The sequence below is a fragment of the Chelonia mydas genome, chromosome 1, assembly GCF_015237465.2.
Source record: "Chelonia mydas isolate rCheMyd1 chromosome 1, rCheMyd1.pri.v2, whole genome shotgun sequence".
Taxonomy (NCBI): Eukaryota; Metazoa; Chordata; order Testudines; family Cheloniidae; genus Chelonia; species Chelonia mydas.
The window spans coordinates 117,776,374-117,794,269 of record NC_057849.1 but is presented as its reverse complement, the minus strand read 5'-3'; the positions used below and the strand labels follow the sequence as shown (position 1 = coordinate 117,794,269).

At 45.7% G+C, this 17,896-nt stretch overlaps 1 protein-coding gene across 40 annotated transcripts in view; it reads right to left on the bottom strand.

Annotated features, from left to right (window-relative positions):
• The window catches only part of INPP4A (inositol polyphosphate-4-phosphatase type I A), a 196,002-nt gene that overhangs the window by 75,746 nt on the left and 102,360 nt on the right, over window positions 1-17,896 (bottom strand). For 2 of the 40 annotated variants that reach the window (XM_043537541.1, XM_043537574.1), the window contains exon 1: window positions 5,761-5,811. The exons of 34 other annotated variants lie outside the window; for them this stretch is intronic. The gene's annotated coding sequence lies outside the window, so the exon portion shown is untranslated. Of the gene's footprint in view, window positions 1-5,756; window positions 5,836-17,896 lie in introns of those variants that run through there. 4 more of the 40 variants (XM_043537524.1, XM_043537571.1, XM_043537502.1 and 1 more) reach the window with 4 other exon arrangements.

The following is a 17,896-nucleotide window of genomic DNA, read 5'->3' as shown; positions in this document are numbered from 1 at the left end:
GTGGAGTTTAAAATTTTAACCAGAGAGGTGACTGGCGCAGGGAGTAGGGCACTGTGTGACAGCTGTTGGAGGACTGTTAGGGTTTTATACAGGTCACACAGTGTCTACACTTGCGCTGCATCAACCTCTGGAGGTCGACCATGGCTCAACATTCTTCAGGGACGTGGTTCTACTGCATTGTTGTAATAGGGTGCTTATGTCTGCCACAGACAAATTTGAGTGTAGACACATGCACAAATAGGTTGACGCAAGGTAACTTACGTTGCCCTAACTTTGTAGTGTAGGACTAGGCCAGGCCTTGTTACTCAAGCTTGCTTAAGGACATGGTCCAAAAGAGGACAGGCACAGAAGGTTAGGTGGAAAGAAACAGACTGCAGCTTTATTAAAGTAGTTCAGGTACAAATCAATGGAGGCATAATCCTTTCCAAACTAAAGCTTATATAATACTAATGGACCAGGTTGCTTCCTTCTGCTACCCAAAACCGCTGTCCCACCAAATAAACCCAGTGGCCCCAATGATACACATAATCCAGTCAGGATGCCAAGCCACACCCAGTCTGGAACATGCAAATTGAGCCATCGCATATGTAGATTATGAGTTTGTTCACTGAAAAAAAATGACCCATCGCTGACAATGGGTGTAACTGACCCGTACTGAACATGTTTTTGCTGCAAGTGAAGGCTTCATCCATGGTTTCTGAAGTGGTGCGGAATACAGTTTGCCTTTGTCCACACTAGCCGCCACACTATGTTCATCATCAGCTCAGCGGAACCCATTGTCATCACTATGGCCAGCAGTAGCTCATTTTTATTGTGCAGAAAAGGCTTGTGACAGACTGCATTCTGTCATATGAGCAATACTGACTACCACCGCCTACCACCCCTGTACTCAGGCTCCAAAAAGCTGATCTTTATCAGATGCCATTTCAAGAACCCTACAACACTCACCAAGGACTATCTGCTTGGCTGCATCTCTCCATATGCCATAGGCTTAAGATTTAAAACTGTCAACTCCACAACTGTGATATGCATCCCAACAATCTGAATGATGTTGAGGAAATGCAGGTTACCTCTGTGCCCCAAATTCTGACCTTCACAAACAGAAACTAATATCCTCACTTCCATCTCAGTCACTTTGCAAGTATAAAATCACTCACAGCTATTTAGTCTGCTTCAGTCTTCACACTCTTCTGGAAAACAGCTTAACCATCCCCATGAAACAGCACACAAGTCAGCAAAGATCAATCCCTTTTCATCCTGAAACTCCCTCTTCTTTCCTAGCCCCTTCTCCTCCAACTCTCCCCGCACATACACCATACATAAATAATTATGCGAACAAGGGTAACCAAAATTCACACAAAGGCAGGACAAGGAGACCACTCCACATACACCACCACCTGAAACCAAAGAAGAAACCCTACTTTCTCTCAACCCTCTATTTCAACAGGTTTCAAACTTTTTGAGCTGAGCCACAATTTTTGGTTGCGCCCCCTCCAACCCAGACAAAAATAGACACATGCAAGGCTGGGTGGCCACTTGGTGTGAGTAAGGGGGTGAACATGTCACTCCCTCCCCAAGCCACACTGCATGGGGCTGGCATCGCCGATAGCCGCCCGAGCATTCCTCTGTGCTCCCCTACAGGGGTGCGCCTCAGTCTGAAAACCTCTGCTCTATTTCTATGCCATTGCACATGCTCTGGCCACAGAGCCACATCCCAGGATTGGGGGAGGGGCAGTGGCAGAGGAGGAATCTCTATCACTGACTTACATGTGTGAAGAAAACAAAAGAGAATCTCATAATCACTGACACTCTATCACTGAGGTCTGGATCCTTACAAGTGGGTGCAACAGTTCTGTCCAGCCAAATCAGTGCAGATCACCACATTCCTACCAGAGCACTACATTCCAAGTGCACTTGTGGACCAACCAAGAAAGGACAAAATACTTCTGAAAATGGCCAGGGGTTGTGACCATGTAAGGAATTTATCATCATTTCCATGAAGGAGTTGTGGGGTGGTGGAGGTCGTGGTGAAGATTGAACTACCGTAATTTTAAAAACTGTCAGGACTTCATAAATGCTTCCATTACCACACTGCCAAATCAGACTAGAGAAGCTGCTACTGTCCAATGTGCTTTGGAGAATCAGAAAAGTAACTGGTTCTCTCAGATCGCTTCCTAGGAAGAACACTCCCATGCTCAGAGACCATTTCGCTAATTTGCAATGAACCATGAAAGCCACTTTTCCAAGAAGCTTGTAAAAGTAAGCATTCAGACCCACACTTTGACAACCTGTGGGGCAGTGGGCAAAAGCACCAGTTCTGTGGCTTTAAGCCAACTGAGAGTACCTCCCCACCACGAAAATTCTCACCCACCAACTATGGCCAGGTTCTAGCCTTTTTGCACAACCTGAGCAGCACAAAGAGGCTGTATCCTAACTGAGACATTGGTCCTCTGTCTATTATCAAGGGAACCCCCACCCCATCTACTGTTAATTGGCTCAACGATCCCCTCTTTGAAAAGAGTTTTGATTACCATGAACCAAAAAGGTCCTCCCAATAGTGCCCAGCCAGGTACCAATCATTTTTACTCTTTATTATGCTAAAATTGAGTGCCTGCAGGTGGCAAGAAGCCACCAGCTGGAGGGCAGGAAGTGCATTAAAGAAAATGAATACAAATACATTCATGCAGTGTGGAAATCCCCCAATACATCCTTTCACTGACATTTCGACTAAGTGCCGTGTAAACTACAGGAAGTGGTTTTCTTCCTTTTCCCACACCCTTCTCCACCTACTTAGATATGACCTATAAATCACACTGTTTTTCTTCTTGATCATCCTACAAAAGTTATTAGAAGCTTTAAAAAACTCAGTTAATCTAGAAACTAATTTTAACCACACTGTGATATTTGGGAGCACTTAACTGGAAACTGCAATTTAGGCCATTTAATTAGTCAGCTCCTTGTGTAAATGAAGACAATTTGTATATATTCACAACTGAAAAATAAGCAGCAGACTCACTTTTTTAAATTTAATTTACTCATGATCAAAATATTCCCATTTCTTTAGTTCTATCTCCATTAATACAAAATATGTACGCCTACATCTGAAAGCAAGTATTAATTACAGAAATAAATAGCCCGTTAAGCAGAGAGATCTGTATACAATAGCTAGAAAGAACAAAAAGCACGGTTATGTTCTGCTTTGTAGAATTTTTAAACAGCTTCATCAACTAGAAGAGAGAACAACGCAATTGAAACCATAAGTCTTGCTACAACACAGTTTGAAATTCAACAACCAATCATTTTACCACAAAAAGAAAGAAACAAAAAACAGCTTACAAATGTATCTATCATTTAAATGAATTTTTACATTTTCCCCATGAAATATGGAGGCTACATTCTGATGCAGTTTCTGGTTCATGGAATGATTTCTCAATGATTTACAACATGGCTACAGGGCTATATAGGACCTCTCTGGAAATCTACAGTTGTGTAGAACTTGAGTCTCCCACAGTTTTCCCACTTGTATCATGCAAGAAAGAGATGAAAGCCTGCTCACTTTCTCCATGGTGTAGGCTGCTACAAGCACAGCAGGCTATGCTCAAGTTTCTCTACTGGCTCCCAGTCAATTTCAGATGCCAGTCTCAGGCCTTGGTCCCAATCTTCAAAGCAATTCATGGACCAAGACCATTCGTGGACCAAGGACCAGCTACATTCAAGACCAAATTTTTTATCTATGAATTGCCAAGACACTTGCGCTCTTGTGGGCCAAAGCACAGCACATGAAGCCCAGGACAAACTGCATGAGAGCTGGTAACAAAACATTCTCGGTTCAGGGGATCCAGCTCGTGAACAAACTTTTAGAGCAGCAGTTCTCAACCCACTGCCCGTAACAAACAAACTGATAAACCAATCAACCAAAACAAACCACAAGGGAGGCAGGCCATATGCTCCATGAAGTCCATTAAGGATTTCATTATTGTTATTGGTTTTATGTGGAAGGCACTCAAATTGCCATCCATTTCTGGGCAAACAGATAATGTGAATGAGCTGGGGGGAGACAGGAGAAAATACAGAGAAAAAGCACTGAAATGAATAAAAATACATTTGTAAATCAGAAATTTGACACTCATTTTCTTGGAATGCAAGCGTGACTTACAGCAGAATCAATACATTGAACCATAAAGATTCCTTTCAACCACCCCATATGCTAATGTACTATATTTAATAAAGCCATTTTATTCTGATCACAAAATAATCCAACAAGCATAGAATCATGTGTTGATACTATTCTCTTAATTTTGCATATATGTTTAGTGCATTATATCCAGATTCTGCCTTGTCTTGCTAGCATACAGTAGGCCACGACTCTGCAATGGGACCCTGCACTAGGGACATGAGAAAGTATACCCCAAGGTTTAGTCTGATATTGAGGTTTGCTGAATGACGACAGACTGCTGAATCGGGACATAGGTATGTTGAAGTGCCTCACTAGTTTTGTCCATTTTATATGGCACTTCTGTATCTTGCAATTATTCAACACTTATTTTTAAATATCTAAAAAATGCACACATATAAATATGCCAGAGGACAAGCTTAAAATATCTGATTTCTTTGAGTTTCATCCCACTGTAACTAATTGACCCAGCAAATGAAGCAATTAATTGGTAAAAAATTAATGATAAACAAAGGAGCTATATTCCACAGCTGTTATTACTGGGATTAATGCAGTGTAATTTATGGCACTAATTAAATATATAAATGCAATTTTTTCCAACAGTTTTCAATTGGTACTGTTACGAATTATACGGCCCAAAATAAAGTCATATATGCAGATATGCTAACTTTTCCTTAACAGTACTTAAGTCTTCAATAACCACCACCCCCATATATATATTATATAATTAAATGTTTGTTATACATAGCATAAAATATGTGCACTGCTGAAACAATATTCTTAGCTTAACCATTTAAGAACAATTTATAAGTACCAGAATATTAATATCATAGTATTTAGGGTAAGAAAAATATTTTGCTACAAATATTTCATATATTATGCAGGCATTGAGTGCAGTAGTACCTAATATCGTCACTGATCTAGGATTATGTTGATATCTTTCTAGTGAAATAACTGTTTTGGTTCCAGAGGTCTGTTACCCTTCTTGTTGCCTTCATTGATAATTTCTGGTACATTAACAGATTGTACTGCGTTGAGATATACAAGAGCTGGGATTGCAAACTCAGTATTTCATTAATTTCACAGTATATTTTGCTGTAAAATCTGTTCAGACGACATTCAAACAGTATGTATGGAGTCCTAATTTGGATGCCATTGTTCTAGATTTGGTAAACTCATACTGGCTATTCATCGTTCTGGCCAGAGTTCTGGGGACTGTGTCAACTGCCACCTGAGGATTTGTTTGTTTCTTTGCAACAATGCCAGCCTCGCACCACAAGACGGCACAATGTAGACCAGCTAGGCAAATAGCTGGTGACAGTCCACAACGTTCTGTTGACTCCGCTCCTCTTACCTGCTGCAGGTGGTGTCTGCATGCAGAGAGGCAGGAGGCTCACAGACAGAGAGGGGTATAGGCAGCGAGTTATATGGGCCCATGGGGCCTTGGCACCAGCAATATTCAGAGCCCAGGGGCCCAGCTCCACCAATATTTGGGGCTGGGTGTCCCCCCCACTGGCCCACCTGCCACCACCCCGCGCCTCCTACGCGTGCCCCCCAGCCTCCCCTTGCTGCCCCCACGCACCCACCCGGAGCAGAGCGTCCCCGCCTCTGCTGTGCAGCTCCATGCTGCCTCCCTGCAGCAACTGCTGCCGCAGGGTCCTAATGCCCCCCTCCCCCATCTCCACTGCCAGGGCAGACTGACTCTGAGCCTGCCCTTCCACCTCAGACCCTTCCCTTTTCCGGCAGGACCCTCCACCAGCACAGGGGGCCCCCCCCCGCCCGCAGTCACCGCTTCTGCCCCATGATGGGCAAGGAGGCAGCCCCATCCCTCACCCCCCGAGAGGCTACAGTCAGGGGCAACAGCAGGGGAGGAGGCGTACGCAGCATCCCCCGGCACCCACCATGGGGGAGGCGAGGGAGATTCCTGGACCTGAGAGAGGCCCTAGGAGCACATGCAGTGACAGTGGTGGGGGTGAGTGTGCTGCTGAGGGGGCGGGAAAGGGGGGCTCCTCCCCCAGAGCTTGCTGCTCCCAGGAGGGAAAGGGCTGGGGGGAGTCCTCCTCTCTGGCCCCTGTCCTGGAGCATCCTGCCTGCACCCCAAACTCATCCCCAGCCCTGCCCCACCCCAGAGCCCACAACCCTAGCCAGAGCTTTCCCCCCCCCCCACACACCCTCAACCCTCTACCCTAGCCCTGAGCCCCTCCAGCACCCCAAACACCTCATCCCCAGTCCCAGCCAGAGCCCTCATCCCCCTGCACTCCAACCCCCTGCCTTAGCCCTGAGCCTCTCCAACACCACAAACCCCTCATCTCCAGTCCCAGCCAGAGCCCTCATCCCCCCACACCCTAACCCTCTGCCCGAGCCCTGAGCCTAACACCCCAACCCCCCCACCCCAGACAGAGCCCTCACCCCCCATACTCCTACTGTCACCCTGAGCCCCTCCCACAACCCAAACCCCTCATTCCCAGCCCCAGACAGAGCCATCACCCCCTACACCAGTACTCTTGCCCTGAGCCGCTCCCACACCCCAAACCCCTCATCTGCTGCCATACCCCACAGCCCTCACCCCACACCCCTCACCCCTGCACCCCCTCCCAGTCCCAAACTCCCTCCCAGAACCTGCACCCCCTCCCTCCACACCCTCTCCCATCGCCAAACTCCCTCCCGAACCTGCACCCCCTCCCATGCCCAAACTCCCTCCCAGAGCCTGCACCCCAATCCCCTGCCTCAGCCTAGGGCCTGCACCCCAGACCTCCTCCCCCACCCAAACTCCCTCCCAGAGTCTTGGGCAGGTGGGGGTGGAGTTTGGGCAGGGGCGGGTTCTGGGCACTACCAAAAAGTATACAAACCTGCCGCCCCTTAGGAGGGGGACAGAGCATTTACCCTCCACCGAGATTATGTGAGCGGGAAGGGGAAGTACATCCCTCTCACCAGTCTACCCTTCCAGGATCTTGTTGGGGGGCTAGGGGAGAGAGGCCACTGGAGGAAAGAAGGGGACTGGCCCCACCCCGATATAAAGTAAGTAGGAAATAATGCACCATGAAGTTGCAAGTGGGGAATGGGATCAGGCCTGCTTTTCTCCCAGAATACTCTAGAGGGGGCTAGAAAGCCAGTGGGTCTCCAGAGAAGCACCAGGAATTACTGGCATATCCTATAAACTAGCCAGGGAAAAATACTACTGACCAGAGAAGTCTGGGACAAGTAGAAGTGCTATCTGAGCAAGCGACAACCCCAGGTTTCCTGACTGCCAGACCAAGACACGAGGGCAGCTGGATGCAAGCTGAATGAGGTCAGGCAGAGCAGCAAAGGGAAGGTGGGCTGAAAGGGGCTGAGTGGGAATGAAGTGAAGAGAACTGAGCTTCCCCTCAACAAATGGGAGAAGGCACTGAGGCTGCAGAGCTATTGGACTGAGCTCTTTATCTGTACGCCATAAGTAATGCCTTGGAAGCAGAGCCAGGTACACTGCTGAGCATGCCTGAGGCCAAGCCTCACTTTGTATGTATTCAATAGCATGCTGATCAGAAGTCTGTGGGAATGGGAACCATGGAAGCGACTGTTTGGGTCTGAACTTTTCTGTTATAATTCGAGAGTTCAAAGAGTCCTTTGCCATAAAAGCAAATATTTTCATTTTCTAGCCAAGCCAGAATAGCCACGTAGCAGTTTTCAGAGTACTACAACCCCCCACTACAGGTCATCATCAGAAATAGAACCCAAGACCTCAAGCACCAAAAATACAGCCCTCAACTATTTGAGCTAAACTAAGAACTCCATTAGCAAGCACTAGTCATGGGCTCTTATCCTCTATGCGAACCATCAACGAGGAGGAAATAGGACACAATTTAGCCAATGTGTTACACAAAATTAGCTGCCCTAGACACTGCTGCAGGACAAGAGTATAATTTGGAGAAAAAATAAAAACTATAGGCCACAGCTAGAGAGTTCACAGGCAGCTATATTTTTGCCAGAAAGATAAACAGCTATGTAATTTGCTACCCAAGCCAGCATAGGTTTTATTGTAAAATAAACTACTATTTGGTTATGTGCTGCTGCAAAAAACACAATTTCAGGAGAGAGAGGACTTCTTAAAACATTATTACAGCCATTGGCAATCCAAACTTCTAATGCCGCTGCCAGGTAGTTTAATTTCCTAGATCAATCCTTGCCTTTAAAAACATCTGTAAGAAAAAGTTACATATACACAGACTTGGGTGGTTTACAAATATTTTGAAAAAATATCAGACCTACCCAGTTTGGATTTTGGATTTAGAAAAACCAGTAAAGGTTGAAGCAGCAGAGGGTAATGCCAAAGACATGGGCTGAGTAAGTGAGAAGTACGTGAAACACAAGAGTATACTAAGGAATATGAGGAACTTAAAACTGCATATACTTGAAGAAATGGGAGCTCTCAAGATGGAATCAGACCAAACATCAGCAAAACATTTTATATGCTTGGTTTAAATAGTTCTCCAATATAACCGAGTCTGGAATTCACATATTTCCTGTATGAATATTGTTTTCTCACCAGTCTTCCCATATGGAATTTTTTTCCCTCCCCACATGGAAGTTTTCAGAATCAATTGTAAGATTTGGATTTGGCCAAAATAAAGAACGATAGCTATTTGCTAAGGTGTGATTACACAAGGCATCTACTGTAGAAAATAAATTTATTGTAGCAGGTATTAAGGTTCTTTCCATGTTAAATAATGGCACAAGATTACGTTAGATAAGAAAGCTTGCAAGGGATAGCAAGAGTCCTTTGAACTAATATCCAGAGTTTACGGTGTGAAATCAGACATATCTGAAAACTGTGCGGTAGTTCTCTATTCAGAAAGTTTATTCCTCCTCATTCTTTGAGATACTCCAAGAGGAGTGGTTTATTCAAGAGGAGAGGGAGTGATTTAGTACATCTTGTATGGATTATATTATTTGCCTAGACCACTAATTCGCTTAAGGGCCAGACAGATAAACAGTTCAGTCAAAAGTTGAGAGAGAGAAATTAACAGTCCTATACATAAGGGCTGAAGCTTTCAAACTGCTTGAGTCCAGGGCCTCTCTCCCACTGTTTTCCAAAATCCATCCCCCTCCCCCCCCCACCACACACACACTCCCACCCTAAAAACCACTAGCTTTCAGTGGCTAGCCAAGTCGCTGCCAGAGGCGCAATGACCACACCGCTATTTTTAGCGTGCCATCTCGGTGGCCAGTAGCCGTAGTCTGTCACCCAGACTGAGAGGCCTATTCCTAGTAGCAATGTAGATTTACCCTCAGCAGCACGCACTTCCCCTTTCAAAAAAAAAACTACAGGAGGAAGCAGAATTCAATGACCAACTTTCCTCTGAAGCCTAGCCTGGTATGCACTAGAAGGATGACCCATTGCTGAAACCTGATATCAAACATAGCTTGATCTTTGTCTTTGGTGTTCTGCTGTTAAGCTACACTGTGGACAACTTTCATTAAGAACAGGTTATTTTACTAGAGTGGAGACTAGGCCTGGGTGTACATTTCAAGTGGCATTTTTAAACCAGAAATTGCCAATCACACTAGTATTATTTTTGTGTGGTCTAACAATTTTTGAACAGTTAGGGCTGACAATACTGCTGTTTACAGGTTCCCCAGATTGCACTGAACTCAGCACTGTATGCAGAGATGGAGTAAAAAGTCCCTACAGACCCACAATTTGAGAATCCCTAATACGGTTGTCAGGCATCCGGTTTTCGACCAGAATGTCTGGTCGAAAAGGGACCCTGGCGGCTCCAATCAGCACAGCTAACCGAGCCATTAAAAGTCCGGTCGGTGGTGCAGTGGGACTAAGGCAAGCTCCCTGCCTGCCCTGGCTCCACATGGCTCCCGGAAGCGGCCGCCATGTTCGGCTCCTAGGTGGAGGGGCGATCAGGTAGGGTCCATGCGCTGCTCCCGTGCTGAGTGCCAGCTCCGCAGCTCCCATTGGCCAGAAACCGTGACCATGCAGAGCCATCTGGCAGCCCGATGCCTAGAAGCTGGACATGGGGACCACTTCCGGGAGCCACATGGAGCCAGGGCACACAGGGAATCTGCCTTAGCCCCATTGCGCCGCTGACCGGGAACCACCTGAGATACGCACCACCCAGCTGGAGCCCGAACCCCCTCCCGCACCCCAATCCCCTGCCTCAGCCCTGAGCCCCCTCCCAGAGCCCACACACCACACCCTCTCCCGCACTCCAACCCCCTGCCCAGCCCTGAGTCCCCTCCTGCATCCAAACTTCCTCCTGGAGCCTGGACCCCGCACCCTCTCCCACACTCCAACCTCCTGCCCCAGCCCAGTGAGGGTGGGGGAGAGTAAGGGAGGAGTGAGTGGGGGTGGGGCCTCGACAAAGGGGTGGGGCAAGAGTGTTTGGTTGTGTGTGATTAGGAAGTTGGCAACCCTAACCCCTAAATAAAAGAACGATAGCCATAGACTGCTTTTTAAGATCCAGCCTCTGATCATTGTGAGGCGTTCTATGCTCCTAGCATAAATATATTTGCTTACACTAAAACATGAAATGATCCCCCACACACAGCCACCACATAACCAAATCACACGCACCTTTGGCAAATGAGATATTGTTATTCCAAATATCATAAACCCGTAACATTTTATTTTATGCTACTTCCTGATTAAAGGGGATTAAACAACCTTGTGGAGAAGATACATTCTTTAAATGGTTGATTTGTTGGAGCGTTTGCTATTTTTCTAAAAGACAGACAGATATCCACTTCTATGAAGAGTAATCTATAAAGTGACAGAACTGTCTAGAAACCTGACTAAATTAGCATGATTCAATTCCTATAATAGCAGGTCTTCTTAAATGTTATATGAGTCACATAGCTAGCACTGTAGCTAAGGTTGCAAAATAATTTCAGTTATAACCTATTTTCATATGTACAACACATTCCAAAACATTCACCTTTCACTCTGAAATTTTCCATGTTTGGTATCTATCAAAAGGTGAATTTGTTTTAGGAAAGTGTGAGCAAAGTCCCTTCTGGGGATTTTGAGTTTTGTAAGGGAAAGTATAATAATGACAATCATTTTTCCAACTTAAATAAAAAGAAGTGCCATGCTTTTTTCAACCAAGAAAATTGAAAACAGCTGTAATGTGTAAACTCGGCAATGTAAATGGAGCTTAATGAAGTTCACGTCTGTGACCAAAATATAAAAATAAAGATGAATTTGATAATCGTGATATCAGTAAAAAAAATCATTGCCGAGAACGCTCAGTTGGCATCTGCTAAGATTTTTTTTAAAGCAGAGGCTAATGAAGTCCTCTCCAATCCATGGTATCACAGTGCCTCAGTTTGGAGACAACACACACACGTTAAAAGGTCCTGAACCACACACCCCAAAATCATGAGTCTGGCTCAAAAATCATTAAATTAAAAAGAACTAATCATAGAATATCAGGGTTGGAAGGGACCTCAGGAGGTCATCTAGTCCAAGCCCCTGCTCAAAGCAGGACCAATCCCAAATTTTTGCCCCAGATCCCTAAATGGCCCCCTCAAGGATTGAACTCACAACCCTGGGTTTAGCAGGCCAATGCTCAAGCCACTGAGCTATCCCTCCCCCACTTGTTTTTTTATCTGTCTCATAGACTCATAGAATATCAGGGCTGGAAGGGACCTCAGGAGGTCATCTAGTCCAACCTTCTGCTCAAAGCAGGACCAATCCCCAATTTTTGCCCCAGATCCCTAAATGGCACCCTCTAGGATTGAACTCACAACCCTGGGTTTAGCAGGCCAGTGCTCAAACCACTGAGATAGAACTTCTTCCACACACTCACAGTTGTGCATACGTGAGAGAGAAAGAGACAGTGAGAATGCTGTTAACTCTTGCAAATTTATAGTCAATAAGGTGTTGGCCCATGAGGCGGGAGCTCTAACCAGAACCCTGTTTTTCAACCTTTTTAGATTCAGGACCCATTTGTAAACCGTGATGGCCGGTTGCAACCCAGAGATCCACCTGGACGTGCCCTCAGACTTGATTCCCCCTCCCCGTAGAGGTCCATTGAAAGGGAGGGGTCCAAACCAATATTTCACATACCCACAACAGATGTTTCTGGTAGGAGGGCTTCCCCAGCTGTTAACTGGAGGGAGAGGTGAAAAGCCGAGATAACCCCCATGGAGGGACAGAGGGCAAGGGAAGAGGGGGATTTGGGAGCCTAGGAGTGAATCTGGGGGTGTAGTGAGGAAGGAATTGGGATTCTGGGGGAGATGGGAAAGGAATTGGGGGAAGGATATGGGGCAGAGGGTTGGCGAGTCAACAACTCCCCAAAAGACACACACACACAACCCATGGGAGGCAGAGGGTAAAGGGGTGGGTCTGAAGGAAGGAGCTGGGAGGCAGCAGGGTCCAGGATGTGTGGTTTGACAGAGGGGGAGTCGCCTGGCTATTGAGAAGGGTATGGGGAGGGGGTCCAGACTGGGGAGCATAATGGGGGTTTGGAAGACTGGGTGTTGTCTGGCTGTGGGGCATGGGGCAGTGCATCATGTGTGGGGGGAATACTGGAGAACCTGAAAACAATTACTCCCTCTCAGCTCCTGTCCTGTGGAGCTGGCTAGGTTCGGCTCCTCGCTCTGGGCATTGCAACTTCTGGGGACAGCCAGACCACATTTGTGAGAAGGGTTTTGAGACCTGGTGTATGGGGTTGCAGTGCCATTCACTCAAATTTGACCAATCCGGCCCACCTAATCATGACAGAAAGGCCAGATCTTAGCGGTGCTGTGATCCCATGCAGCAGGTCACAATACCCAGAGCGGGGAGCTGAGCCCAGCCAGCCCCATGACCCTTTGACGCATTCTAGTGACCCAGTTTTGGGTGGCAACCCATGGGTTGAGAAACTCTGTACTTGAGGACTCAGCTGAGCATGGGGCTGCTTTGAGCTAACCATTGTACGAACACATAGTAAGACAGTCCTTGCCCCCAAAGAGCTTGCTGGCTAGTGCCAAATACAGTAGTGGGTGTGCCATGGGAGTAGTTACTGAGATCCATGAAACTTACCTTACACAGGGGCCATGAAAACATCCATTGGATGGGAGCAACTTTTACTCTCTGCTGAGCTGGGCTGGATTCAAGCTGGTTGAAAGAGTTGAAAGGCTCTACAGCTCAACAGTAGGGCCCTACCAAATTCATGGCCATGAAAAACACATCACGGACTGTGAAATCTGGCCTTCCCCCATGAAATCTGATCTTTTGGGTGCTTTTACCCTATACAATACAGATTTCATGGGGGGAGACCAGCGTTTCTCAAATTGGAGGTCCTGACCCAAAAGGGAGTTGCAGGGAGGCTCACAAGCTTATTTAGGTTTCAGAGTAACAGCCGTGTTAGTCTGTATTTGCAAAAAGAAAAGGAGTACTTGTGGCACCTTAGAGACTAACCAATTTATTTGAACATAAGCTTTCGTGAGCTACAGCTCACCAATTAGGAGAGTCAGATATTGCCACCCTTCCTTCTGCGCTGCCTTCAGAGCTGGGCAGCCGAAGAGCAGCACCTGTTGGCCGGGCACCCAGCTCTCAAGGCAGCGCCCTGCCAGCAGCAGCACAGAAGTAAGGGTGGCAATACCATACCATGCCACCCTTACTTCTGCGCTGCTGCCTCAGATGTGGGCGGCCAGAGAGCGGCGGCTGCTGATCAAGGGCCCAGCTCAGAAGGCAGCAATCCAGAAGTAAGGGTGGCAACAACATACCAGGCCATCCTTACTTCTGTGCTGCTGCTGGTGGTGGCTCTGCCTTCAGAGCTAGGTGCCTGGCCAGCAGTCACTGCTCTCTGGCCGCCCAGCTCTGAAGTCAGAACCACCCCCAGCAGCAGCGCAGAAGTAAGGGTAGCAGTATAGCAACCTCCCTACAATAACCTTGAGACACCCCCCCCACACACAACACCATGAAATTTCAGATTTAAATATCTGAAACCATGAAATGTATGATTTTTAAAATCCTATGACTGTGAAATTGACCAAAATGGACCATGAATTTAGTAGGGCACTACTCATTAGCAATACCCTGAGGCATTCAATCTCTCCCATAAATGCTAGAGTTACACCTTGAAGGAGACTTGCATTCTGGAATGATATGTTTATTAACTCTAGTTCTGACACTTTGGAAGCTTATTTACTCAGGCAGGGTCTTCCACTTAGGACAAATAGGCAAGATCTCCCACATTGCTCTCAGTCTTAAACATACTGTACAATGAAGTGCCACACCCTGTTCTTAAAGGAGCAGCTCCCTTTAACCAAATAAGAATATTCGAAGTGCAACAGTAAAACAAATATTAACACCACACAAATTCAAGAGAATGTTGAGCATCTTTCTTTTCCTAGCTCTGGGAGCAGACTGTGGTCTAGTGGTTACAGACTAGCACGGCCAGATGTAACAATGCCTCTGTTTGGCTCTTTTCTGGGGAGTTAACTCAGGACCTCTAGGGATATGTCTATGCAGTCCATAGAAACGGGTCTCCCAGCCTGACCTGACAGACTCGTGCTAGTGGGGGGCTCACAACAGCACTCTAAAGGCTCACTTTTTTGAACTCTGTAGACACATCCTAGAAGTAAACACAAGATTCTTCCACTTGATCTAAGCCAGTGGTTCTCAACCAGTACGTGTATCCCTGGGGGTATGCAGAGGTCTTCTAGGGTGTACATCAGCTCATCTAGATATTTGCTTAGTTTTACAACAGGCTACATAAAAAGAACTAGCGAAGTCAGTGCAAACTAAAATTTAATACAATTACTTGTTTATACTGCTCTATATACTATACACTGAAATGTAAGTACAATATTTATATTCCAATTGATTTATTTTATAACTAGATGGTAAAAATGAGAAAAGCAGCAATTTTTCAGTAACAGTGTGCTGTGACACTTCTGTATTTTTATGCCTGATTTTGTAAGCAAGTAGTTTTTAAGTGAGGTGAAAATGAGGTTACGCAAGATAAATCAGATTCCTGGAAGGGATACAATTATCTGGAACGGTTCAGAGCCACTGACCTAAGCAACCAGATCCCTCAGCATGGAAGCAGTTTCAGAATCAAATCTCTGTGTCGTCTAGCTGCTACAGGATGACACACATGTTGCATTAGTGTGCCTTACTGTAACAGAGAACACCTGCCTGTTGAGCACCTTCTGCTGCTGCATGCAGGACTACGGTCCTTTTCCCACTCCTAGCACCCCCTGTAGGTTGTCAACCTCACTTAGCAAGTCTTCGGTGTCTTGGTCCTCCAGCTGGGTTACACAATCAAAATGAACCCCTTCCAGGGTAACAAAAGTCCAACAAAACCATCTATGTGCACTCACCAGCATCTTGAGTCCAGGCTCTGGGCCCTTTAAATTCAGCCCTTCACTGAGGCTTCCAAAGGACCCTTGTTCCCTTCTTGGGGGTTTATACCACGTCAGCAGTGGTCAGTGGAGGAAGCCGGACCAACCCATTGCTCTGTGTTCCAAACCAGGGACTCTATAAACAGCAGTCGTGTACCACTCTCTTCAATTGGTTGCTGTTACTTCCCTAGGCCTTTTCCTACTTGGTCCCTTTATCTTCACCCATTATCTCCAGGTTAAAGTTCTCAGGTCCTCTCTCTCGCAGCTTAAGCCAATGCAGCTAGCACCAAACTCTGGCTATCCCTCAAGCTCCTCTGGCCAGAGAGGAGCTCTCTGCCTTGCCCCTCTGGTCCCAGCCAGGAACTGACCTGCCTACAGCTCCTTCTATCTGAGTCTGCTGGGCTCTGGTTGGCTGCTTCCATGACATCTCTCTAGGCAAGCCTGGAGGACCCTGCTTCACTGCTCCTTTCCTGGGGTGGAGTGTAATAGGACCATGGGGCCTCCAGCAGGGGCCACAAAAGCCTGGTACAGCCTGTCACAATTACACAAGCACTTAATTTTATTTGTTCCTTTGCAAAGCTGTGTGGCAAAGAGAGGTGGTTATGTCTTATTAGAGATCTGGGTTCTAATGCCAGCTTTGCCTGAAGCGACCTTGTGCAAGAACCTTAATCTGTGTGATTGGTGAATGACAGTTAACTTTGAGGTATGAAACATCTAGCAAGGGACATAAAAGACAATAAGAAAAAGTTCTTTAAATACATTAAGAGCAAGAGAAAGAAGAAGGAAAGTGTAGGTCCTCTATTTAGCAAGGAAGGAGAGGTAATAACTGATGACATGAAGAAGCCTGCAGTATTTAATACCTATTTTGCTTCAGTTTTCACTAAAACGGTTAATGGCAACCAGATGCTTAATACAACTAATATTAACAACAAGGGGGAAGGAACACAAGCCAAAATAGGGAAAGAAAGGTTAAAGAATATTTGGAGAAGTTAGATGCATTCAAGTTGGCTGGGCCTGATGAAATTCATCCTAGGGTACTTAAGGAACTAGCTGAAGCAATCTTGGAACCGTTCGCAATTATCTTTGAGAACTCACAGAGGACAAGTGAGATCCCAGAAGACTGGAGTAGGGAAAACATAGTACCTATCTTTAAAAAGGGGAACAAAGAGGACTCAAAGAATTATAGACCAGTCAGTCTAACTTTGATACCTGAAAAAAAACTTTGATACCTGATACTAGAACAAATTAATAAACATTCAGTTTGTAAGCACCTAAAGGATAATAGGGTTACAAGGAATAACCAGAATGGATCTGTCAAGAACAAATCATGCCAAACTAACCTAATTTCCTTCTTTGACAAGGTTACGGGCCTAGTGGATAGGAGGAAAGGAGTAGATGTGATACATCTTTGAGCTTAGTAGAGCTTTTAACAGTCCCACATGACATTCTCATAAGCAAACTAGGGAAATGGGGTCTAGATTAAATGGTTATAGAGTGGTTATAACGGGTTGAAAGACCGCACTAAAAAAGTAGTGATCAATGATTTGCTGTCAAACTGGAGGTTGGAGGGGTATATCTACTGTCCCACAGGGTCAGTCCTGGTTTTGGTACGATGCAATATTTTCATTCATGACTTAGATAATGGAATGGAGAGCATGTTTACAAAATCTGCAGATGACACCAAGCTGGGAGAGGTTGCAAGCACTTCTGAGGACAGAATTATAATTCAAAATGACATTGACAAATTAGAGAACTGGTCTGAAATCAATAAGATGAAATTCAATAAAGACAAGTGCAAAGTACTTTACATAGCAAGGAAAAAATCAAATGCACAACTACAAAATGGGGGATAACTAGGTAGGCAGTAGTATGCTGAAAAAGATCTGGGGATTCTAATGGATCACAAATTGACTATGAGTCAACAATGTGATGCAGTTGTGAAAATGGCTAATATAATTTGGGGGTGTATTAGCAAGAGTGTCGTACCTCAGACAAAAGAGATAATTCACCTGCTCTATTTGGCACTAGTGAGACCTCAGCTGGAGCACTGTGTCCAATTCTGGCACCACACTTTAGGAAAGGTGTAGATAAATTGGAGAGTCCAGAGGAGAGCTACAAAAATGACAAAAAAAGATTTAGAAAATCTGATGAGGAAAGGTTAAAAAAACTGGTCATGTTCAGTCTTAAAAGAAGACTGAGTGGGGACCTGAAAACAGTCTTGAAATACGTTAAGGGATGATCATTTGTTCTCCATGTCCTCTGAAGGTAGGACAAAAACTAACGGGCTTAATCCACAACAAAGGAGATTTAGGTAGGATGTTAGGAAAACTTTCTAATTAAATGGGTAATTTGTTCTGGAATAGGCTTCTAAGGGAGGTTGTGGAATCATCAGTGTAGGTT